At 36.5% G+C, this 27,845-nt stretch overlaps 1 pseudogene across 1 annotated transcript; it reads left to right on the forward strand.

The window, feature by feature from the left end:
- Window positions 1-450: 450 nt before the first annotated feature.
- On the forward strand, window positions 451-27,845 carry LOC149564372 (dolichyl-diphosphooligosaccharide--protein glycosyltransferase subunit 4C pseudogene; annotated as a pseudogene). Its single transcript, XR_016364200.1, has 2 exons — window positions 451-550; window positions 27,585-27,845. The product of XR_016364200.1 is annotated as a dolichyl-diphosphooligosaccharide--protein glycosyltransferase subunit 4C pseudogene (transcript).

A 27,845-nucleotide genomic window follows, 5' to 3' on the forward strand; every position in this document is an offset into this window, starting at 1 on the left:
TTTTAAAAAGTGACAATTGAGAGATTCTCTTTTCTACTCATAAAAATGGATGTGGCTATCCTTCCTACAAACTGTTCATTACCAATTTTTAAAAAAAAAACATCATGAACTTTTTTAAAAATTTCAACATTTGATCTTGAAAAATTTCAGCATTTGATCTTCACACACACTCTACATAGTTTGTAGTGGAAAACAACAAAAAATTTAGAAAAAAACCACTACATTTTCTGCCTTATTTTTTCTTCATACATTTTGTTTGAACAGTAGCCTGTCCCATAAAAATGCCCTCTCATTTCCTAATGTACTTAAAATTCCAAGTCAAATGATGAGAATCTCACCGAGGTCTTCGGTCCAATAATTAACGGTAATAATAAAAGTACGCCAAGAGTCGAGTGAAAACGAAGATACGTGTACTATAAATTGATCGTTTTCATCTTCAGATCCGGAGTTAATTGTGAAGTCCTTCGCAGCGCGTGTGGAGGTGGTTTTGCCAAGGAAGAGGGTGGAGGTGCTTTTGCCAGGGAAGAGTAATTCAGTGCTAATTTCAAAGGTATCTTTTTGAATTCTTTCATTGCTATAATTTCTTGTTTATTCTGTGCAAAATTTGGACATCGCCGCCCTTTTTTATTCAATGCTCAAATTTAGGGTATAAGACATTCTGAGTCAGAAATATTTATTCGGTAGATTTGGATCGAGATTGTTACATATCATTATTTTCAAATGCTCTTGACCGGGGTATGATTCAGTGTGGAAGGTTTAAACCTCGCGCACTTTCATGGAGTTCATCGTGGTGAAATGTTTTTGACCGTGCTCTAATTCAGTATGGAAGATTTAAACCTCACACACTTTCATAGAGCTCTGCAATCCTTTTTCCAGCCTAATCTATTGTAGGTTTTTGTTTTTTCGTCTAAAGGTTATTTGGGCGTTGAAGTTTTTTAAGCCCCACACATATTTTAGTGTAGCATTTTGTTGAAGAATGTAAGACGTGCATTCCATATGAAACCAAAACTGTGTACATGAGAGACTCAACTGCAACATTTAGTGCATATAAATATTCTTCATACCATGTACCAACATTCCAACTTTGGCATGAGCTAGAAGGAATTAGCATTGATTATAGTGTTCAAATTTTACGCCTGCCAATTTTTCTTCTTAAATTCAAACACCAGGTGTAACACTATCTTGCTGCTGGACAAGATATGGAATTCTATTTTCCACTGAAACACTTATAAAAAAAATAGATAAATGGCCGTAGCTGGAATTTTATTAATAAAAGTAAAATATACAAAGTGCCTGGCTTAGGGGAGGAAACCAACAGGAAAGAACTAGGAAGAAAACATCCAGTTGTAGCTCCTGATGATCTCATAACTATTCAGAATTACTGCAGAACAGCTAGGCTAGAGATCAGTACTCAGATATAAGGTCTGTGAATGTTTTCTTAACCCAACCCGACCCAAATTTCTGTGAGTTTTAACATATTGGCAACCAAATTTTCCCTGAAATTGATAATAGACTATATCGGCACGTGGCCTCCTTAGATGCAATCTACCATGTACAGTAGATACATGTTTTAAGATTGTATGGTCTCACGAAAGAGATATCCTCTCTGAATACGATCCCTGATATGTTCCAGCCAAAATTCTTCTTTCATCCTTTTTTCTGCAAAACATTGCTAAACCAGACCAAAACAACTCAAGAACAAGTCTTAGCCATGAAGATCAATCTTAAATAACAAACCTACTCCTCAGCTGGTTCACCAATTGTTTCATATTTAGAGCATAATTTTTTTATAGATCTTTGAGGTCCAGTGATCGCCTATGGCCTATAATAATTACCCATTAGATGAGTTTATATGGTAAAAGTTTTGAACCCACACGTCCTCTTACATCATTATACCGATTTGAAAACACTGTTGAACTTAGCAATAAAGATATCCACCTTTGGGAGCTAAACTAAGAGTGGGAAACATTTGGAAACAATATTGCTTATATCTACCACCTAGTTTCAAATAATTAGAAATCAACTGCCAATCTTAATTATAACTTTTATCACATGAGAGAGATTTATGCAAGCTGATGAACCTAACATTTAGAAAAATACACGTACGAAACCCAATTTGCCTTTCATTAGTAAGATACGAAGCGCAAAATATTATGTCAAAATAATAAATGCGTTATTAAACAAAGATCATGGAAGATCTATATATACAAGTATACACAAGAATGTTTCTATAATGAATAAAGAAAGAAATAGAAACATTTTGAAGAGAGAAAGAGAAAGTTTCCATATAGAATAGATAGAGAATATGGAAACATAGAAGAAGAGTGACCATTAGAATCTATGGAAGAGAGAGAAACAAAAATAGACATATCTAACTCTAATACGCTCCCTTAATGGTCAATCTAGCTTCAAAACCAAAACAATTGTAGGTGAATCAGTGAATCCTCAAAAGGTGTAAAAGGAAAACTTGAGCTGATCAATGAGCTTTGCTTGTTCTGCAACACTGGCTTGTGGCAGAGACCCTCCCTGCTTCCATTGTTCAGAAGCAATGCTAGTCCTGCATTCTTGGATCACATGACCAAGTTTGTGGCAGTAGTTGTACCAGAATTGCATATTCTTGGAGCTATCTTGAAACTGAGTGGATGACTTGTTAGGAATAAGGTGTCTCAACCTTGTATAATTCCTATTCTTATTATTTGTTTTGTAAAATGTATTTCTTGCAAATAATGTTGATGTGTCGACATCTTGAATTGTGTGTAAGGAGATCATGACTAAAATGGTTATGACGGATTCCTATGACACGTAAGAGCTATGTTAGGAAGATTCAATGACAGGTGAAGACGTGGCAACTAAGATATTTGAGTACTGTACACTCTACCCCAATAGTGGGGTTCGGGGCATCGGCCCGAAATTTTTTTTGGGGTTCCTATTTTCTCGGAGAATGGTAAAACCCTAATACGGTTTACCTTTGGGAGTAGCCCTAAAGTGAAGCGCATGTTATAAGCGTTTTTAGGGTTGCGAAGAGATATGATGCGAAAAGGGTGTATTGTTGGTACTGCGTGTAGCTACTGGAGTCTTCTGTTGTTGATGTTGAACTTGCATTGCAAGTGTATTGTAACCTCGTGTTGAAGATAATACATTGTGCAGGTTCTAAAGGGGTGGGGTTGTTTTACCGAAAGGTTTTTCCCCACCGGCAAATCCTTGTGTTATGTGTTCCTTTCTCTGTCTATTTTCTGTATGCATGGTTGGCTGCAATATTGTTGTTTACATGATATTGAATCTATAAGTGTAGAAGATTTTAATAGGATTTGCATCATACTTTCCTTATGAGATTAATGTAGGAAGCTGTTTCCGCACCTGAGTTTCCTTACATGACTAAGATGAACCTTTATCCGTGTGAAAGGATTGGGCTGAAAATGCTTGTTGAGAGGAGGATGAAGGAGCACTGCTACCAAACTGTTGTTTTCGACAATTCTGCTGTAGAAGTTTGGTGCTCAAGTCTAGAAATATGAGGTCAACGTTAGTTGCAATAATGTTGAATGTCTCAATAAAATGCTCATAGGATGGTGATAGACTTTTTAGAGTAATGACCACCATATCCTCCTCGGTCATTGTACGACCAATGGCCTTAAGCTGATGTTTGATGTCTTTAATCTTAAGAAGATGTTCCTTTAAGGACATGTGCTCATTCATAATAATAGAGAATAGCTGATTCTTTAGAAAGAAAGCTTAGCTTTTTTTTAATGTCTTATGGAGATCCTTCAATGTTTTCGAGATCTCTGCAGTTGTCTTGCTAGACGACACTTGAGGCAGCTGATCATTAGTAACTTAAATCTTCATAAGAATAACCACTTCGCGATTATGCTCATCGAACTTCTCTTGAGTAGCGTTCACTGTGGTAGGACGAGTCTTGTTACCCAGAACAAGTGCCTCCAGGGGATAGTACTCAAAGATTGTCATTATTCTCTGCTTCTAGGTGTTGTAGTTCTTTTCGTTGAATACTGACTTGCTTCTAAGAGAAGATTGGTGAGAGATGTCATGATAAGTTTTGTTACAAAAAGTGTGATTAGCCGAAAAGGCATGAACTTCGAGGTTGATTGACGGAAGACCTAGAAAAATGAAAGGATACCCGAAAGAGAGCTTGGAAAACCTAGAAATAATCTGAAATTGGTGTTCACTGGTTTGAAATCGAGGCAGGGAAAATGATGCACCTAGATAAAATGGAGTTTGAACTAGTTGAGACCTGCAAAAACCCACCAAGAATTTGCAAAAAGTATACAAAATGGCGCAGAAAAGAGAGTTTTGAAAGAAACCCTAGCCATTTTTGAAAAACCAAAAAAAAACACAGATTTGACTAAAAAAATGGTGGCAAATGAAATTGTTCTGGCCAGAAATCAATGACAAAGGGTTGTTAAAACCCAAGATCTGAATTTAAAAGTAAGTAGTTTGGGCTTAAGCTCTTTCCTAGCCAAAAGAAAATTAAGGAAGAAGGGTTAAAGCCTTAAAGAAAAGGTTAAGGCTCTAACTAAATAAGGCTAAGAAATTAAAAAATGTGATGTTTTCAAGAAAATTCTAACTTTTGAAAAGTTAGAAAGTTAGGATTTTGGAAATAAAGAAAATTCTTACTTTTGAAAGTTAGAAAGTTAGAAACTTCAAAAATCATACCCTGAACTCCAGATTTCAACTTCAACTAACTACCCTATAATAACTTGGGATAAAATGCCATTGATATGTATATATATGAAAATTTTAATGCATGGTACAGGTTTCAAAAACTCTTAACCAAGAGCAGACGGCAGGTATAAGCATGTTCCATAATGGTCTCCATATCCTTATTATGATCACACTAAAATATCAGTGGTTTCGACATATGTTTTGCTGTGAAAACAGAAGGTGGAAGGTTCTTATCAGACATTATATGGTTTGAAATGCTGGAAAAGGTACAAGCTTAATGTGGATCCATTCATAGAACATTTTATTTATCTGATAAAACGACCCCAAGAAATGTGTCTGCATCTTGCCCTTGGTATTAGCAAAGGCCAAGGCACTTTTGAAATGGTGCAAATTTTGTTTATAATAGGTTAATGACTGTCCTTCATGACTCGTGCTGCCTCTCTTGATAAAGCTTGCAAAATATGGGATCATAGACAATGAACCTGAACTTATTAACAAAATGCCTTCAAAGGAATGTGATCTTGCAACATAGGTAGTATTTGCCCAACATACACAATAGTTATGGTGAAAGGGGTTTAGCAGCATTAAAGACGCATTCCACAATTCCACTGGAAGCAATGACGAGCATTGATGAATTGTTTGACAGTATGCAGCTTAAAGAAATGTGATCTTATAAATGATTACAGCATTGACACATGGTATATTCATTGCAAAGTTTTAAGAACCCTCAAGAAAATGCAATCAAACAGTTGTAAAACTGCCTCCTGTATGCCGTACTAAGATGTGATGCTTGGGACAAGGCACAATGTGAGATAAAACACATGGCATTCAAACTGTTTGTTGAAATGCCCATAGGTATACACACTGTGATAAATAAATGCAAAGCAGACAAGCAAATTGCTTGATATAATATACGATGACAATGGACAAATTTTTGTGGGATCATAGACAATGAACCTGAACTTATTAACAAAATGCCTTCAAAGGAATGTGATCTTGCAACATAGGTAGTATTTGCCCGATATACACAATAGTTATGGTGAAAGGGGTTTAGCAGCATTAAAGACGCATTCCACGATTCCATTGGAAGCAATGACAAGCATTGATGAGTTGTTTGACAGTATGCAGCTTAAAGAAACGTGATCTTATAAATGATTACAGCATTGACGCATGGTATATTCATTGCAAAGTTTTAAGAACCCTCAAGAAAATGCAATCAAACAGTTGTGAGAGAAAACACGTGGCATTCAAACTGTTTGTTGAAATGCCCATAGATATACACACTGTGATAAATAAATGCAAAGCAGACAAGCGAATTGCTTGATATAATATACGATGACAATGGATCAATTTTTGTGGTTATCTCTGAGAAAGGGATTACCTGTACTGTGAGTCCGCCCACTTGATTGTTACCAATGTTAAATTGGAGTTATTTGACAGAATGCCAAACTTGCATTGATATGCATAGTGTGAAGACTTTGATTGGTTGTCTTCTTTTGCAGCCCTATAGTTGGAGTATGAGTTTTGTAAAATGATCATGATACAATTTGCAAGCTGTCCCATCAAACTTCCCCTTGGAAATACCATCAAATGGAAGCATGAGGATGCCTTGCAATAGTTTGACAAAATGCCTCAATGGTAGCAATGCATGCAGATTTTTTTTTTTTAATGTACACAGAACTATGAGGTTAGAGAACCTCATAGCCCACAACAAAAATGTGCAGCCCTATAGTTGGAGTGTGAGTTTTGTAAAATGATCATGATACAAGTTGCAAGTCGTCACATCAAACTTCCCCTTGGAAATACCATCAAATGGAAGCACAAGGATGCCTTGCAATAGTTTGACAAAATGCCTCGATGGTAGCAATGCATGCAGATTTCTTTTAATGTACACAGAACTACGAGGTTAGAGAATCTCATAGCCTGTGGCAAAAATGTCCCAGTCAACCTCAAACTAGTGAATGTGAACAGAGTGTGGATTCGAAACATGAACAGATATGAGTGATTGTTTTCGTGATGAGTTTCACAGTTCAGAGATTGTCAAGGTGTCAACTGTTTGAAGAATTGCCTTGTTGAGTGTCACTGACATATATCAACGACTTCAAATGTTTACAGTAGAGACCCAAAGCGCATGGACTGATGGATATATAGAATTAAAGAAAAGAAAAGTGGTGCTCAGAATGACTTTTGAACAGAATGAAGGCGATGGTGAAATATTATTGAGGCCTACATATGCTGTTTGTTAAAATTCTAAGAAAGATGTCACCTCACAATGGTTTCGAAGATTTCAGAATCAGAAATTAAACAAGACATCAGCGTGTTTCCAGATTCAAGGGGTGAAATTCATGCTCTGATAAAAATAATGACGAAAGATTAACAATTGAATTGAATGGTTTTGTTTAAAAAAATATGTAGCACTGTCTCATAAAAGACCATCAATTTTCAAAACTCTGATCAGATAAATCAAAGAAATTACATCTGATGTTTGAAGAAGATATGTACAGTTGTATTGATGGGAACATGTAACTGGAAAGAAATGAATGTGTTCAAAATAGAATAAGGTGGGGGATTCATTTCTTAATTTATATCTTATTTTTGTTGTTGCCATTGAGTTAAATCTGAAGTAATTTGTTCAGTTGACCAAAGCAAGAGATTGAAAACAATAAATGATGAAGTACAACTGCCAAGGACATGAGCCAGCCTCGATTCTCAAGTGTTCACTTTCGGAAATAGCAGACACGAAGCTGGGACATCTAGAAGTAGCAGATTTTTGGAAAGCAATGAAAGGAGGACAGAACACTATTGGCCTAATGGATTCTTGAAAGTGGATTAGAATGTTCGGCAGGTCATCCACTTGCTTTTCAATGCCTGAAATTGGGTTTGGAATGTATGAAGGCATACAATCCTGATACTAGGGAAATCAGGATGCCATGAGGCAATGTTGTGGCAAGGCTCGATCCTTTGCCATTTCTATCACATTTAAGTTGCCAATCAGAGATGAATTTATGAACATCTTAAGGAAAGCACAGAAGCCTATTTTAATCAAAATGGGAAGAAGTGCCTAAACAGCATAGCTAAGAGCTGGTTTGATACGCCAAAGAAAGGCCAGTCATAACTGCCGAGGATCCTTCGCAGGACATATCTCACCAAGGACATTTCAGATATGGTATTTCTTCTTAATAGGCTGATTGGGAACAAAAGTGTTGAGTATTTTCAGAATTGGTTGTTCTTATATATCAACACAATAGCCATTGACAAACAATTCATTGACTGGGGTGAAACTATCAGTGATAATCTTCATAATCAGTTGACCCAGTTTGGTCTTAATCAAAGGTTTCATGTCTTCGTATCTTATGTAAGCAATTGCAAGCATGAAAGCATTGCCCGGACTTCAAATTTAAACTATTATACTCAATTGCAGCTGAAACAAAGTTATGTGCATTTCCTCAAAGTAAATGATGCCTTCACAATGCTTACTTTTCGGGAGCTACAAGGAAACATCTCATGAAGTAGCTACCTTGATCTGCAAGTATGGAAGTTATTTCATTCAGTTTCCTGGCTTCACTTATATCTGAATGGGATTTTTTCAAGAATGCCCACTCATGCTTCCTTGCTTTGTTGACGATCTCAGAGTTTTCTTGGCAGATTGATCAAGTAAATAAAAAGTGCAGACATAAGAGGGTGACCTTGGTGACCTTATTCCTTTTCCTATTGGCTTAGGCGTTTTCAGCTCTTTACTCGAGAGTCAGTTTCCCTTTGACAGCAAAGGGTACATTGAAAATAATTTGGAACTTGGGCCTAGATACCTTCACTTTCTGCGCATGGAAGATTATTGGTAAGATTGTGAGAACGATTTTGAGGTAAGGAAATGTGACTGGATGAGGTTTACAGTCCAACAAATCTTTAACTTTTAAATGAGGTGGAATGTAACAGGTGTATAGGAAGATGGATCAGATTTAGTTGTACAATTGTTAGAATTGCCATTTATAAATTGGTTCTTACTATAGTTGAAGAACCTAATGTAGAGAACTTTCTATGTCATACAAAGAACAAAAGGACGACTACAAGGAAAAATCAAAGAAGTGACAACCACTAGGCCGACATAAAAATGTAGCTTTTCTTAGAAGCAATAATTCACAATATAGCTTTCAAAATAGCCACCTCTCATGCTTTGCCAATTTCTACCAGCTCACAGGATAATGTTCAAGGTGGGGGTGATGACGAAGATCCCAACAAGGTAATAGATTTGGTTTCAGCATGCAAGCCCAATGTTGTAACTAGGAAGAAGAGGTCTAGCCCAAAGCAAAGGCCTTGAACCCATACAAGAAATGATAAATGAAGCCCATGAAATCAGCACTTTACTGTGATGTCCCCAGTTTTGTAGGTTCAGGAGCATGGGTGCGTTAATTCATCATCACGACCCTCATGAGTTGACACTTGGTTTTAAGGGTCTTTGTTTTTGAGGGTTTGTAAAATAACAACACATGAATATTGGTCTTTAGAATATCAACATATGATGTTCACCAAATACTCTGAGTAATGGCCTGCAGAATATCAACGCATGATATTCACCATGTACTCAATAAGGTTTGGTAGCACATTTGATATCATGAGTATTGGCCTCTAAAATATCAATATATGATATTTACCAAATACTCTGAGTAACATTTTGATATCACATTTGATATCATGAGTATTGGCCTCTAGAATATCAGCATATTATATTCACTAAATACTTTGAGTAATGGAATGCAGAACATCAACATATGATATTCACCTACCCAATAAGGTAATGGCCTGCAGAAGATCAACACGATATTCACCAAATACCTATTATATATCTATGCAAACAACTCATAGAACATTAAGTGAATGACATCTAACATTTAGTTGTTGATTTACAAGATATAATCCATCATTTTGCTTCAACATTTAGTTGGGGGTGATGATGAAGATCCCAACAAGGTAATAGATTTGGTTTCAGCATGCAAGCCTAATGTTGTAACCAGGAAGAAGAGATCTAAGCCCAAAGCAAAGGCCTTGAATCCCATACAAGAAATGATAAATGAAGCCCATGAAATCAACATTTTATTGTGATGTCCCCAGTTTTGTAGTTTCCAAGAGCATGGGTGTGTCAATTCATTATCGTGACCCTCATGAGTTGACACTTGGTTTTGAGGGTCTTTGTTTTTCAGGGTTTGTAGAATATCAACACATGAATATTGGTCTTTAGAATGTCAACATATGATGTTCACCAAATGCTTTGAGTAATGGCCTACAAAATATCAACACATGATATTCACCATTTACTCAATAAGATTTGATATCACATTTGATATCATGAGTATTGGCCTCCAGAATATCAACATATGATATTCACCAAATACTATGAGTAACATTTTGATATCACATTTGATATGATGATTATTGGCCTCTAGAATATCAACATATGATATTCACTAAATACTTTGAGTAATGGACTGCAGAACATCAACATATGATATTCACCAACTTAATAAGGTAATGGCCTGCAGAATATCAACACGATATTCACCAAATACCTATTATATATCTATGCAAACAACTCATAGACTGTCAAGTGGATGACATCTAATATTTAGTTGTTGGTTTACAAGATATAATCCATCATTTTGTTTCAACATTATCATAAATATTAAGATGTATATCATGACTTAAGTTATTGTAAGATTGTCACCTTCCAATAACTTTTTCAAATACAAGTGATGATCATTTGGAAGTCGTCACTTCTTTATGACGTTCATAGGGTGTAGGCTTGTTAAATCATGTAGTCATAAACAAGATACCAGAAGTTGACATGTAGACAAAAAATCCCTCTGAATTTGATATGATCAAGATCTTCAATGATCAACTCAAAAGTATCCTCTATCCGCACCTTCAGAGGGAATTTTTTAGACTCCCTCTGAACATTAATCTTTTTAGCTTCTTTTACCTTTGAAGAAATGTCAGATTCCCTCTGCATATGATATTAATCCTCCTTTTCTTGGAAGAACATTCTTAGAAAAGATCAAGACAAATAATTCTTATTGTACAAATAAGAATGTTAAGTTTAGTTAGGATGTTAGTAATTTAACTTTAGTTACTGGATTCATGCCTTACAGACCGAATCCGGATTTGTCCAAATTCTTCCAATTTTAAAATTTTTTTTTTTCGATTATTTTCTTATAATTATAATGTTTTTGGTTCAGAGATTCATACTATGAAATGATTTAGTTTTAGAATTATGTATATTTCTCTCATTTTTTAGTATATATAATGCACACACACAAATCTTCCACGAATCATAATTGGGGAAAAAAATCACAAATCCACAGAACTGATTCACGTGCTCGAATTGGATTTGTTTCACAAATTGGTAACTAAGAATTTAACTCATGCCTATTCTTAACAACAACATTATTATTATCATGATTCACATTATGATTCTCAAAAATTCATATATATATATATATATATACACACTTTATATAGATTTATATTCAATAATCAACAATCGTAAAAAATGATTTCACATTTATAAAATGAGGATTCATAATGCTCTAATTATATTTATAACATATTAATCTTTATATAATTTCCAATTAATATAGGTCAAACATATATCTAATTTAAATGATTGTTCAATATATACATATATCAATATGTATATTATAATCTATGCTTTCAACATATATTTCCTCATTTTAATATCAAATATGCTCCTTAACCATTTCTCAATAAAAATTCACTTAATTCCATATTCACAATGAAATAAATAAATACTTACCTTAAGGGGCTTGTATCCCAAATCCTTAATAACTTCCAATGTGTCTTCCCCACTAAAGCAACTATATTTAAAATTTGTTTCGATCTCTTATGTGTGGTGGGATCGGTTTTGAGGTCTTTTCACGTAATATATGTATGGACAAATTTCTCTGGGGCACCCTTTCTTGGATATGTGGGACCCCAATGCTCTTATTATCGATCTTCCTTATTTGTTAATCCACTCTTCTTTCCTATAAGCAATCTGGTAGTCCTGGCCATTAATGCGAGTTTTGAGGGTCTAGGGGTAAGTCATCTCAAAGCGATTTAAGTCCTGATCTACTTTCTGCTCAAGCTTTTTGTATATGATTTCTATGCACCTATCAAGGTATGATTTAAAGTCATTACCATCGGATTGGCTCTTATGATTAACTCTTAAGAGACCTTTCATGGAGCCATAGCTATCTACGCCCCACTCTTATCTTGTTGTATAAAAGCGATATCGACATCTCTACCCCCAAAACAACATGCATGGTTTCCAAAATCCTCTCATTGGCCTTTTTGTTCATATTGTATCTTCCTATTATATAGGAGAATGGGAGCTATGCATTCATGACTTCTCTGCTAAAATGAAATGTAAATGCAAGTATCACTTGTAGATGAAGTGAAGCAAAGGTTATAGAGGAGCGAAAATTCAAAATCAAGTAATTATTCAATCTCATTTTAGATTGTGGATAACTGATATATTACGGGAGCAATTATTATTATTTATTTTCCCAAATTGTGAGGCATTCTTCACATATTTTTGCTGGTTTACCTAATGTATCACTTACAAGAGAGCAATCCAATCATGGTTTTTAATTATTCTTTTCTAGAAAAGGGTATCTTGTGTCGTGGCTTTACTTCAAACTCTATCATTTCTGCCCTTGTATTCTCCATTTGCAGTTCAGACCATCATTATTTCTCAGAATGAACTATCATTACCAGTGGAAATGTTATCTGTTGACACCAGTGAAGATATCACTCTAGCATTCCATTCAAATCCGTCTCAACTTTGAAATCTTTGTATTTTTTGATGCAATGTTCTATCACAAATTATAACGTATTTAATTGATTCCTCCATAAATCTCTATGCATTCCACATTATCACTGTCTTTGATTTTCTTATATTTGCAACTTGGCTCTAATACCATGTTGGTTTTCATGGATCGATGCAAATGTACTAAGCACTGCTAGATTGGTATGTGTAGATGATACATGGCTCTGCTTCAAACTCTATCATTTCTGCCCTCGTATTCTCTGTTTGCAGTTTGGACCACTGTTATTACTCATAATGAACTATCATTTGTTGTGATGTGGAGCCTACTCAGACTTAAAGGTTTATTCGGTGCAATTTCCCTCCAGATTATTTCTATGGGGGTTTGGGGGTAGCGCCCCCAAGACGGGTTCAAGGGGCAGTGCTCTTGTGGGGTCATGGGGTAGCACCCTTGGTGCTCTCCCTGTCACAGTATAGGGTGGGGTCGAGGGGAAGCAAAAAATGCCCTTATATTGTAAAAGGCGTCGGCTGCCATTTTTCTATTATTCTAGCCCTAATTTTGTAAGTGGCAAAAGCTTGTATAAAAAGGCTTAGGGTTAGGGATTTCATTATGAATGCTGATATTGCAGCTTCTTGCGACAATATTGAGCTGTAAGGGATTACGGATTGTAATCAGGTTGTAATCACTGGATAATAATGATATTGGACTTGCTGTTGGTGGATGTAGCCCAGGGATTGGGTGAACCATGTTAAATTTTGGTGTCTTGTGTTCTCTTTTATGCATCTATTATTTTCTGGTATTGATTATATTTGCATGTAACTGTTACTCCTGTAACAAGTGGTATTAGAGCCAGATAATCGTTGTTTTTATTTTGGCAATCCTTTGCAGGAAGGTCTCATGGTTGAGTGGGAGTGATGGCAGACGAGGGTAAGCTAAGGGTCGACAAGTTTAATGGGCAGAACTTTCAGTTATGGAAAATGCAAATGGAGGACTATCTTTATCCGAAGGATTTAGGGAAGCCGTTGGAATGAAAAATCAAGAATCAGGGATCTATGACAAATGGTGATTGGGATCTTTTGGACAGAAAGGCACTTGGAAGCATTTGATTATGCCTCGCACCATCGGTGGCATTTAATATTACAAAAGCGAAGACAACTGAAGAGTTGATGCAAACCCTAGCGAAACTGTATGAAAAGCCCTTGGCTTCAAAAAAGGTATTTCTCATGAAGCGTTTAAATGACAGAAGGTGGATCTGTTGCAGATCATTTAAATGAGTTTAATACTATTACTAGTTAGTTATCTTTTATGGGTATCAATTTTGATGAAGAAATTAGGGGCTCTCTTGATTTTGTGTTTTTTGCTTGAAAGCTGGAATGACTTGGTAATGGCTGTGAGTAATTCTGTTTCTGGATCTAATACCCTAAAATATGATGAAGTGATCGGTGTTATTTTGAGTGAGGAAACTTGTAGGAAAACCTTAGGCGGATCTACATCAGGAAGTGCTTTGAATGCACAAAGCAGAGGTAAAACAACTAAGAGAGGAAATAATTCCAGAAATCGTGGGAAATCAAGAGGAAGTGAAAGGGGAAGATGTCTCAATCTAGAGGATTGAGAGATTGCTGGTACTGTGGGAAATTAGGGCATAAGAAGAAAGATTGCTGGACTCGAAAGAACAATGAAGGAGATAAACCAGAAGGGAACAAGGAGACAAATGTAGTAAGTAACAAACCCGAAGACCATGCTTTGCTTTTTTTTTAAGAAAGTGTTGATGATTCATGGGTTTTAGATTCTTCATTTCATGCTACACCTCATAGAGGTTATTTCATTGATTTGTCCAAGGGGATTTTGGACTTGTTTATTTGGGGGATAATGAACCCTGTCAGATTGTTGGAAAGGGAAAAAGTTAAGATTAAGTTGCAAAATGGGAATCGTTGGTTACTACATGAGGTAAGACATGTTCCAAGGCTGAGTAGGAATTTAATTTCAGTAGGGCAACTCAATGATGAGGGTTGTGTAGTTACTTTTAATGATAAAAATTGGAAGGTTTCAAAAGGTTCCATTGTAGTAGCAAAAGGTGTGAAAGTAGGCACTTTATATCTTTGTATAGGTCATATTGTTCCTTCTACTTTGATTGTTTTAGTGAAAAATGAATGTTCAGGAATAGTTGCTACAGTTGAGCAGGGAGAACAACTGACTGCTGTAGATTCTGATACAATGCTGTGGCACAACAGACTTGGGCACATGAGTGAGAAAGGTATGAAAGTACTTCATTCAAAGAATGTTTTACTAGGTTTGAAATGTGTTAATATGGTTTTCAGTGAAAGTTGTGTGTATGGAAAACAAAAGAAAGTGGAAAATAAAAGTGAGAAATCAGAGCTTGTGCATACAGATGTATGGGGACGAGCTCGGGTATCTTCCCTTGGTGGCTTTCATTATTATGTTACATTTATTGATGATGCAACTAGAAAAGTATGAGTTTATTTCCTTACACAGAAAATGTATTTCAAACTTTTAAGAAATGGAAATGCTTGGTTGAAAATGAGACTAGAAAGAAATTAAAGTGTCTCAGATCTGATAATAGTGGTGAGTATTACAGTCATGAATTTGAACATTATTGCTCTGCTAATGGTATTCGTAGACAAAACACTGTTTCAAGGACTCCACAGGAAAATGGAGTGGTTGAACACATGAACAGGACTATAATGGAGCGTGCACAAAGCATGAGGTTGCATGCAGGGTTGCCCTTAAACATGTGTGTGAAGGCTGTTAATACTGCTTTATATTTGATTAATAGAGGTCCCTCTACTCCTTTGGGTTGTGGTATTCCAGAGGAAGCATGGATTAGTAAGAAGGTGAGTTATTCTTTTCTCAGAACTTTTGGTTGTGAAGCATTTGCTCATATAGATTCTGAAAATAGAACCAACTTGGAAGCTAAGTCAAAAAAATGTGTATTTGTTAGATATGACATTAATGAATTTGGTTATAGGCTTTGGGATTTTGAAAATCGTAAAATTATAAGTAGGGATGTCATATTCAATGAGAAAGTGTTGTACAAAGATCTGTTGCAGTAGCATGAGAAGAAAGAAAATGATTATGTGGTGCTGGATGATACTCCAAAAGTTGATGTTCCAACAATTCTTCATGATGTGCAACAACCGCAACAACAAATAGCACACACCTTAGTGAATGTTAGACGGTCAACAAGGATGAGTAGGCCTCCAGAAAGATTTTCTCCTTGTATTCTAATTTACTTACTCATGCTGGTGAACCTGAATGTTATGATGAAGCTGTGCAAGTGGATACAAAGATTTAGTGGGAGTCTACAATGCTGAAAAATAAGACATTGGATTTATGCAAGTTGCTTGCAGGTAAAAAGGCTTTAGAGAATATGTGGGTTTATAGGTTGAAAGAAGAGGATGGAGGTAAGAAAAGATTCATATTCAATGAGAAAGTGTTGTACAAAGATCTGTTGTAGCAACATGAGAAGAAAGAAAATGATTATGTGGTGCTGGATGATACTCCAAAAGCTGATGTTCCAACAATTCCTCATGATGTGCAACAACCGTAACAACAAATACCACACACCCCAGTGAATGTTAGACGGTCAACAAGGATGAGTAGACCTCCAGAAAGATTTTCTCCTTGTATTCTAATTTACTTACTAATGTTGGTGAACCTGAATGTTATGATGAAGCCGTGCAAGTGGATACAAAGATTCAGTGGGAGTCTGCAATGCTGAAAAATAAGACATGGGATTTATGCAAGTTACTTGCAGGTAAAAAGGCATTAGAGAATAAGTGGGTTTACAGGTTGAAAGAAGAGGATGGAGGTAAGAAAAGATTTAAAGCTAGGTTAGTTGTAAAAGGATTTGTGGAGAAAAAGGGCATTGATTTTGATGAGATATTTTCTTTTGTTGTTAAAATGACTTCTATTCACACTGTTTTAAGTATTGTGGCTATTGAAGATTTGCATTTGGAGTAGCTTGATGTTAAAATAACCTTCCTTCATGATGATTTGGATGAAGAGATATATATGGCTCAACCACAAGGATTTGAGGTCAAAGGTAAGGAGAACTTAATATGCAGATTGAAGAAAAGTTTATATGGCTTGCAGCAAGCACCTTGGCAATGGTATTTGAAATTTGATAGTTTTATGCATGAGCATGGATATAGCAGGTGTTATTCAGATCATTGTGTTTATTTTAAGAGATTGGATGCTGATAGCTACATTATTTTATATTTATATGTTGATGATATGCTTGTAGCTGGGTCTAACATGGATTATATTAAGGGGCTGAAATGCCATTTAGCACATGCATTTGCTATGAAGGATTTGGGGGCAGCAAAACAAATCCTTCGTATGAAGATTTCTAGAGATAGGAAGAATAGGAAATTGACGCTATCTCAGGCTGATTATGTTGAGGTGGTGTTGCAACGTTTCCCTATGGAGAATGCTAAAGCTGCCAGCACACCTTTATTTGGTCATTTCAAGTTGACTAAGGAGATATGTCCCAAAACACAAGAAGAGGAGGACAAGATGTCTAAGGTACCTTATGCTTCAGCTATACGAAGCTTGATGTATGCTATGGTATGTACTAGGCCAAATATTGCACATGTAGTGGGAGTTGTTAGTAGATATATGAGTCATCCAGGGCTTGAGCATTGGAATGCAGTTAAATGGATTCTTAGATATTTGAGAGGAACATCGAGTATGTGTTTACACTTTGGGGGCTCTATTGCTGATTTATAGGGCTATGTTGATTCAAATTTGGCAGGGGAATTGATACCAAGTGGAGTACTATAGGTTATGTATTTACTGTTGATCGGGCAGCTGTGAGCTGGGTTTTTAGGTTACAGAAGGTTAATGCTTTATCCACTACAGAGGCAAAGTATGTTGTTATAGAGGCAGCCAAGGAGATGATATGGCTTCAATTCTTCATGGAAGAGTTGGGACATCCATAAAGGGGTAATTATTTGTTCACATATAGCCAGAGTGACATTCAACTTGCAAAGAATTCAGCGTTGCATTCGAAGACAAAACACATGCAGTTGCGGTACCATTTCATTCGGTCAATTTTGGATGATGGACAGTTAAGGTTGGAGAAGATACATACAGATGTTAATCTAGCAGATATGTTTACAAAGGTAGTGACAAGGGAGAAGTTGAACTCCTTTAGCTTCGGTTGGTCTTCTAGACTAAACAAAATAAAAGAACAATAGAGTTCTGGGTGGTTTGATATTCTAATGGGAGCTATATGTTTAGCAGTACTATGATCAGTCTCCAAGTGGGAGGTTATTGTTGTGGAGTCTAATCAGTCTCCAAGTGGGAGATTTTTGTGATGTGAGCCTAATCAGACTCAGAGGTTTATTCGGTGCAATTTCCCTCCAGATTAGTTTTACGTGGGTTTGGGGGTAGTGCCCCCAAGACGAGGTCTTGGGGCAGCACCCCAGGTGTGCTCCTTGTCGTAGTACAAGGTGGGGTCGAGTGACAACACCCTCGAAAACCTAAAGCCAAAAATGCCCTTATATTGTAAAAGGCATCGGCTACTTTTTTTCTATTATTTTAGTTCTAAATTTGTAAGCGGCAAAAGCTTGTATAAAAAGGCTTAGGGTTAGGGATTTCATTATGAATGCTGATATTGTAGCTTCTTGCGGCGGTATTGAGTTGTAAGGGATTACAGATTGTAATCAGGTTGTGATCTTTAGATAATAATAATATTGGACTTGCTGTTGGTGGATGTAGCCCAGGGATTGGGTGAACCATGTTAAATCTTGGTGTCTTGTGTTCCCTTTTATGCGATCTACTATTTTTTGGTATTGGTTATAACTTATATTAGCATGTAATTGTTATTTCTCTCCGAGGTTAATCCTAACATCATTATTAGTGGAAATGTTATCGGTTGACACCAGCAAAGATATCACTCTAGCATTCCATTCAAATCTGTTCCAACACTGAAATCTCTGTATTTTTTGATGCAATGTTCCATCACAAATTATAAAGTATTTAATCGATTCCTCCATAAATCTCTATGCATTCCACATTATCATTGTTTTTGATTTTCTTTTTATTTGCAACTTGGCTTTGATACCATGTTGATTTTCATGGATCGCTGCAATTGTGCTAAGCACTGCTGGATTGGTATGTGTAGATGATACATGTAAAGACACACACATTCGCACACACACACATATAACTTTAGTTAAGTCTCATGAGTTTATCCAACTGAAGCTACCAAACATTAACAACTAAGCTTCAATAGAGCAGAGATGGTTGTAGCAGTAGCAGTGGTGGAGTAGCTGATGGGAGAGGTCATTCTATTGGAGAATTGCTGAACACTTGTAGGAATGATTGAGTGCAGAATCATAGCAGTACTGGTTCTTTAGATGAGGAAGACAAGTGGGGGAAGAATGTTAATGGCATCTACATTGTGAACCTTGTTAGATGTTCATAAATTCTGTTAAAGTTGTAGCTTTGGTTGGATTGATTTGATTTGATATGCATTATTGCTATTGGTAAATCATCATTTCCTATATATATATATATATTCATGTAATAATAATATATAATGTATATCAGATCGAATCTATCCGACTGAAGCTACAACTTTAACAGATTCCTTATATGGAACATCTTCTACTCTGCTGAGGAATCTAATGTAGGAGAATCCTTGGGTCATCAGAAATCTTGCATCACCCAAAAATATTTCTTCATTTGTTTATTTGTTTCATTGTTCATTGGGACAATTTCTTGCTGTTTTAGCTTGCAATCAATCGTATTGACTCTTTTCCTAATGCGATCCTTATGGTATGATCTAGGCATCATGGATTTCTTGTGTCTAGGTTCACATCATAAACCAATGTTTCCAATTGAGGCTATCTTGAGATTGTTCCAGTCCTACGTTGGCTTTCTTGTTCTAATGGTCAGGTTGGCAAGATGTAGCTTGCGATGTGGGCTGGCACATTGTACTAGGAATAGCATGTTTCATTGACCCTCTTGTATGTTTGCAAGACATGATGTATTCATATGGGGGTTATTCTAATGATTGTTGATCAGTTAAGCTGACTTGTGGTTGACGATCTTGTATATAAGTGTGTTAGGGATTCTACTTTTAGGGGGGCGAGGTGGCTAAGTGGCTAGGAAGGATAGCATGAGCTGTGTGGCAAAAGTGAATGATTAAATATAGTTAAAAGCAATTGGAAAGTTAGGTTCTATAGAAGGCCTGATAATGTAAGGGATGATTGCTACAAGCTTGTATGCAGTCATATATTAACAGTGGTGATGTAATGAATTGCATTTGCAGGCCAACTTAATGATAATCCAGTGATTTACTTCCATATTTTCTCCCGCTTCTTAAGTTTGTTTGTGCATTTCTGTTATTGCTTACTCTTGCTACAAGGTTAGACACCCCCCTTTGGGATCCTTTGGTCTTGGCTGTGTCACAATGATAACTGTTACCTGACATCTCTTTGAAAATCTTCGGATTCTGCTAGAAAGAATTCCAGAACTCATTCACTCGCAGCTATTTTGTCTACTCTTAGCACCATTGCCATTTGATGCATCGTTGAATCCTTAGTATTTTTATCCTCCTCATTGATACATATTTCAACCCCTCATCCTTGTTCTTTAAGGATGATTTTTGCATTTAGGTCCATAATGAAACTCAAAGGTCTAGGCTCTGTTTGCTTTGTCTGATTGTCATTAAAATTTGTTAATTCATTCTGTTTTTCAGATCAACCCTAGAATCATTAATTCGGCCATAGTAATATTTATGGTTAATACTTAGTATACTATTCCCTACATAAACCTCTAACAACTCTAGAATTTTTAATCCCAGTGTCTGTTTCTACCAAGATTTTCACTTCACCTGTATCAAGGTCGGGTTTTTCAGAAAGTTTCCCATTGTGTTCCCAATGACTTCTAGGGCTTTAAAATTGATAAGTTCTGCTGGAAGATATCGCATATTGATCCAGTTTGGAAGCTTAAGGGGGTTGCATAATTTTGTATTAAAATTTGCATACCATTTAAAGAAATGAAAAACAAATACTCTATACATCATCGATTTGCTACACAAAAGCTTATTTCTAACATTTTCATTGCTGCATTCAATCATGAAAAAAATACCTTCGAGGGGAGTAATGCTTACCTGATTGGGGTACAAGTACTACGATTTTATCATATCTTGTTTGTGCAAAATGGGGACAGTCTACAAATGACATAGCCCCCGATCTTTCATATTTGTTACAGATTGAATTAATAATCTCTAGATTTATTACCAATGGAACCTTTTGAAAGATGCTTGGCTGCTTATTTTCTGTCTGTGTATTGTTGTTTATTGATATAGAGGGACCCAATATCTAATTTCCAAGTCTACCCTGTATTTGTGTCACGATTTTCATTTTCTCTTCCTGGCATTAGGCTTCTCATGATAGGTTATCTTTTCTGTGAATCATTTTTGCCAGGGATGATGCAATTCGCTCCTAATGCAAAGTCCAGGACTGTGGTAGATAGGAATTACCCACATCTAATTGTTTTGATGCCTTTGTAGACTAAGGCTTTCCTCATGGAGTGCTGCATAATTACCAGACTTTGGAGCCCTTTATATATATGCATCTTTCACATCCTTCTTCCATATGAATTCCTTTTCTGATTCCACCTTTTATCCTTGCAACTTGGATTGCGGGTTTGTTGAGATGAGTGATTGCTAGGGATCTTGACATTGCTGGATAGATGCTGGGGTTGCTCTTTTTTAGCACAGTGTGCCAGCCCCCTCTTTTGAAGCTGGAAGAAGGGCCTTCCTTTGGGAGGGTAGTATTTGATTAAATACATTTTGGCCTAATTCACATAATCAGGAGATTTGGCTGATTTGTTATTTGTAGACTAGGAAGTCACTTTTGAATGTTATTGTTGGATATGTCTTGTTTACTTATTATACACCTCTTATAGTTGGATACATCACGCCAAATGTATTTTTGGGTCTTTACTTGTGGTTTTTCAGTATATTGTTTATTTACAAGGCTACCCCAAGTTTCCAAGATTGGCAGCAGGGGATGGGGGGTGAGTCTCGTGATGCATCCCTGGTGTTGGGACAGGGGAAATTAGGCCAGGGATGTGTCCACAGGTAACACTGTATTTTTTAGTATTTACCCATTTTATCGACATTCTGTTCAGCAGTTTCCTTATGTTTATGTGACAATTACTCATACATGGATTCTAGTTGAGCACAATTGCAAGCTCTTATTGTTATTATATGTTGAATGGTTCAGCTAATACAATAAATTAGTGCTGTTTTTTTTGGCTTATTTTCTCAAGAGGATTTACCAGGATAAATTCTCTTGCTCTACCATGAGTGTTCCATTATTTCTTTCTGCCTAAGTAGCCAAACTGGGTATGGGAAGGGGTACAGGTATGTGGGTACGAAATGCCAGTATGCCAGAATTTTTAGGGGCTTGTGTATGTCCATATATATATATATATGTGTGTGTGTGTGTGTGCGTGCGTGTGTGTGCAGTTTAAAAAAAATTTAGATTTGAAATTTTGAAATATAACATACTAATTCAAATTTGGCTTTTGATATGCAAAGTCTCATGATATATAACCATTGTTTAACATAGAAAGAATATTAGATATCAAGATTGTCATCAACATTTATATTAGATGATTGAACCCCATTGTTGCATAAAAGTATACTGGCTACTCCTCAATTGTTGAAGATTGTGCAAGAGAAAAAAGATCCAATTCAGTAGGCTCTAGTTCTACATCCCACAACTTTGTTGCCCCTTGTACTCATCATTTTTGTGAGTAAGAAGGCACAAGTTGGAATTCACATAGACTACATTCTTTGCTTTGCTTGATGCTAACCGATTGCACTGAGTGGATGGAGGAGTACGTACTCCAATTTCGTTCAGCTGAAGAAGAACTAGCAACCTATTGAAGCAAAGGCAGATCCCATCAGTCATTAAAGTTTAAATGAATAATTTAATAAATCAGATGGTAATTTTTAAAGGACAACTGGATTGAGAGAGTTGGTAAAAAACCATAAACTCACTTGTGATAAAACTATGATTGTGAGAAGCTGGAGGTGTGGTGATTTGGGACCATTGAGGTATCACCAAGAGCGAGCAGACTTTTTATGCTGGTCATGAAGAGAAGCAAGACTAGCAACTCTCCTAAACCTTTCTCCTACTTTTACGTACTCCAATTTCGTTCAGCTGAAGAAGAACTAGCAACCTATTGAAGCAAAGGCAGATCCCATCAGTCATTAAAGTTTAAATGAATAATTTAATAAATCAGATAGTAATTTTTAAAGGACAACCGGATTGAGAGAGTTGGTAAAAAACCATAAACTCACTTGTGATAAAACTTTGATCGTGAGAAGCTGGAGGTGTGGTGATTTGGGACCATTGAGGTATCACCAAGAGCGAGCAGACTTTTTATGCTGGTCATGAAGAGCAGCAAGACTAGCAACTCTCCTAAACCTTTCACCTACTTTTGCATCACAATATGGTGGCACCCTTGTTTGCATAGCAAGAATCTTTTCACTACAATATTTGGGAGTAAATGAGAAGGCAAGAAGATGAAACGGGGTAGTTATTTTGCTCCATCTCTCAACACAGATTGATTGCACCTTTTTGAAGAAGGTTTCTTTTGCATTTATGATGGATCTTGTATTCTCAATCATTGAGTCTATTTCATCATAATCATCCCCAAGCATGACTTATCCATGTCAGTAAAGCAAATCATACCTGGGATGGTGTCTGTGAAAGTAAAAAGATATCGCATACTCCCACTAAGTGTCATCCAAAACCCTTTGCTTTACATGTTGCCCTCTCAGTACTGGACTGCCTCCGTATGGTCCATACTTGGCTGATGCCCATTTTGGAATGTGCCTCTTGAACCTTTACAAGTCATCTCAAGACTATTGTGTTGGATGCAAATCCAGTCTCAACAACTTATTTGAGAATTTAAAAAAACTATTTAAAAAATAAAGAAGAATAATTTTGTTGAAATAAATTACTAAAGTAAAACATAAAATTGAATTGTTTGAAATTTGAATCATCTTCAATAGTTTGAGACTTGAGTAATCACAATATGAGTAATCCGTTGCTTCCACACTTCCTTGTCCCTTCTAACCTGTGCCACCTTATTCATCTGGTTCTCAGGCTGATTGATACAGAGGGTCAATAAGGATTTAACCTTAACTACACTGCAGAAGTCCTTTGTTGTCAGAGCTTTTGCTTCCTTCACATAATCAATCTTTTCATTGAAAGATTGAATTGTGGTATCAATGGCCTCTATAATTTTACCATCATCCTTCAAGCATTTAACATTGAGTCACTTGATACACTTAAAATCATTTTGCATTGACAGAGTAGCTCTAAAAATTTCTTTCAGTAGCTTGACGGATTCTTCATGGCCCTGTTTCACAATTGAATTTTTGCATTCAATGTTCTTTTTACATACATACAGTATATTGTCATCCAAGCTGCCAGACACAACCTTCTCTGCTGAAAACTTGGTCACACTATATCTTTGAACCTCGTTCTTCTGAGAAACCACTGCCATCTACTTAGTTTCTTCCTTCTTTCCTGAGGCCATTTCCATTTCCACTTCTTTGATTATCACCATAGTGTCCATGTATACTTTGCTCAAATCACTTATATATTTGGTACCTTCCGGGATTACCCCTTCAGCATTCATTTTACTTCTTTGAATCTGATCCAACATCTTTTGGTTGATAGGAGATTTAGGACCAAATGACATAGGCAGCTGAGACTGAGGTTGTGGAATGGGATGATGAACGGCTTCAATGTATTCAGCCGTCAAGTGCAAGGTTTGCATCAATTCCTTATCTTTCTTGTCCCTCCAAGTCCCATTGACCATTTTTCAGATTGAAGCTTCCAAAAGGTGTGCATCTGTGGCTCTTGAAGCAGTTCCAATATCAATCTTTTCTACTGAAGTCCTAAGTTGTAGAATCTTCCATTTTTTTATCTATGAGCAGATGAGCTACCTCTGCAGCCCAACTCCCTGAATCTGGGTCATAGTCTACTCTTGAATCTGGGTCATAGTCTACTCTTGAAGTAGTCTTGAGATTCTTGGATTTGGGAGTTTTTCCCAAGCACTTACTTACCATATCCCCATGGGCAAAGATATTGGCACAACATTTCTCTTTTTGCTAATAGAAGACTCCAACCATTGAGGAGTACTAACTGTATCACTTTTCTCTTGAGGGAATTGGTTGGAGTCATGTTGAGTACCACCATGGAACTTGTGGGGTCTGACACATCTTCCAATTGCTTCTCTGTGTCAACGTTCTTCGCCATATGTGCTTCTGGGCTTTGATCATCCACGGTATTGTTAACTTATTCAATGGTGTTCAAATCTACAATCTCCTTGTTAGGGCTTTTCTTGCCTTTGCTCTTACTCCTGTAGTGAGTAGTGTGGGCTATTAAATGGCTCACAAAAGTTTTCTTTGATCCCTTCACAATTGAACCTTTAATTTGAACTTAAATGGTATTTGCAACACATGTTTGAATAGGTTCGTTAGAACAAATAATAAGGGCCTGCGAGGGGGAATTAACATTAATGCTTGTAGACGTCGTTGAGTCCTGATCAAGATTTTCCCATATTTTAGTCCCTTAACCATTTCTCAGTCCTTATTACTGGGAAGGTTCGGATCTGACTTTGGTCTTCTTCATCCCTATCCAGATCTAATAGGGTGCCCTTGTACCTTTTCACTATATTGTGGGTCTACTATCTCTTCCATCATCTTTGATCCCGGTAACACTCATTTTTAAATTAAGAGTAACTATCTGGTTCAAAGAGAACCTGGACCACATTCTCCTTCTAACCTCATACGAAAACTTTTCTTTCAGGTTCATTTGAGCTTGTGCATAGCCATTACTGTCAAACTGAGGCCAGGCTATGTATATTGCAGATTTAACTTTTAAAGCTCTGTTTCCAAGTTTAGAGTGTTTGAGACAGGTTTGTAGACATAATAACCTAGTATAATAGGGAAGGAGACAAATGAACTTCTTATCAATGTGGGTAAATTGTCTACAAAGTTCAGTAAGTACAAAGTGGTCTAGGGCATACTGTGGTAACCAGAATGGCTCACCTTCAAAACCATAAACTCTGATGTGTGTAAACCTGGGAAACTGAACAAAACCATAAACTCTGATGTGTGTAAACCTGGGAAACTGAATGAAATAGCTGGCATTGGTACTCACTAGCTGCATGGCCTCATTCGACTCTCTTACTGATATTTCCTTGTAATTCCTGGACTAATCTTCTAGACTTAACATCATTAACCCTTCTGAAAGTGTCATAACATCATCACTTTTGTAGTTGGGGATGGTACCCATAAATTTTCATTCCATTAACCAGCCGTTCATGATACAATCCTTGCCATTGCCTAGTGCTTGCTAAACTGTAAAAGAGGTAAGAGGACATATACAAATTCTTATTTCCAACACAATTACTCAAACCATCGCGTAATCTTTCGGCTATAATCTCCACCCAGTCTAGGTATAGTTCTCCTTTCAGCAATACTTGGATGAAAAAGTACATCCAATCTTCCCAAAAATAGGCTTGCTGGCTACCCTTAAGTCCATGCAACAAAATGGCAATATCTCCGACCTCCTTTATAAGGTGTTCTCTGGTTAATGGCCTTGGCAGCTTTAAACAACCTTTTTGGAATTTCAAAAGCCAATTTTCTGGCAATCACACTTCTGTATTTTGCTTTCTTTTCAGAGAAGAAACAATAAGATGTAGAGATGGTCCAATCTACATATGACTCCTTTGTAGGGATTCTCATCACGACCATTATGGTTTCCCTGTTAATGTTCAAAATACACGCCTGTCCAAAGACCTAATGCGCCAGGTTCATATCTGTTCATACACTTCCAGTTCTGGGCATTGTATGACCATGGGAAAAGCAATAGCTTCTATGAGACCACTATCAATTATCTTCTCCATCGTAGAGGAATCTATGGGGTTTGTAGCTCCTTTTAAGAAATCATCTAAACTGGCATGAGTTGATTATGTGTCCCCAAATTTGGGCGAGGAACACACAAGACTAGAATTTGGCCCTAGACTTTGACAGGTAGGTCTCATGGTGTTAATTTTGAACTGACACAAAATGAAATAATACACCCAAATAAGAAATGCAGGAGTAATCCCTTCTACAGAAAAGAAATGATGATGACGTTAAGAAATTTCAGAACTCCCCTTTCATGCCAAACTCCTTGCTAGCTCCGAAGAAAAGAGCTCATTACTTCCAGTACTGTTTTTTTCTTACTAGACAATTTTTGCTTTTCAATGACAAAACAGCCCATTTGATGTCCATTTAAAGGCTTTAAATTCGGATTTTTGATTGCCATTCTCTCAATATGAATTCAAACATGTCGTATTAATCTTGAAATGACATAATTCTGACATCCACATTGATTATTGGTCTTTCCCACACAAGGCCTTTACTGTGTAACAATTACCTTTTTGCTCGTGAGAGCTTTTTAAAATTTAAAACCTTACCCAGAATATTCTCTTTTTCCATTATCATTCCTTCTATTCATCACCCGCCTTTACCTTTGCATGCACACTGAACTTTTAACCTTGAACCAAAATGAAAGGTGCAATGGTTCAAGTTCGATGCCGGCAACCTGTTTATCATTTAGAGACTTGTATTCAACAGCGACTCAATAGGTAAAAGGGAGACAGGACATACAAGATGATCCTTGAACTTGGAGCTAAGCGAGAGGTACTGAGGTTCAAGTCCATTATTGGTCAACATTGCTTGACACATCTTAGATTCAAAGTAATTATCTTGTGTGGTAATCTTCAGAATTCTACTATATTTATTTTGATATGAAACTGTTAAGGATATACTTAAATTGTCCTGGTTCATTTTTGTGTTGGAGATGTTCTAGAGCATTTTAGATTATGTTGTTGGTGTCTGTTTGATAGATCAATCTTTCTTTTGTATCACCTATCGTTATTTTTGGGCCTTTGGTATTTAATGTGATAGCTTCACTGCAGTCCAGTGATTTCGTTTGCATCTTATTTTCTGGCATTATACAATATTGCATTTGATTGCAGATGATTACAGATCAGGACCTTGGCGCTTTTTCCAATTTCTTAGGCGTTTTCATTTTTGTATTGGTGATTGCATACCACTATGTGATGGCGGATCAAAAGTTTGAGACGACATAAAGATGCAACGTTACAGCAATTAGTAGATGGAGAAATGCTGATATTATTTGTCTTATTTTCTGAAACTTTCTAGTCGAAAGATTTACACATCTAGTATGTATTCAGACATTAACGACATTAATCTAAAATGTTAATGCTTTTATTTAA

Source organism: Cupressus sempervirens, chromosome 4 (assembly GCF_028749045.1).
Source record: "Cupressus sempervirens isolate cs-2001-9-10 chromosome 4, ASM2874904v1, whole genome shotgun sequence".
NCBI lineage: Eukaryota > Viridiplantae > Streptophyta > Pinopsida > Cupressales > Cupressaceae > Cupressus > Cupressus sempervirens.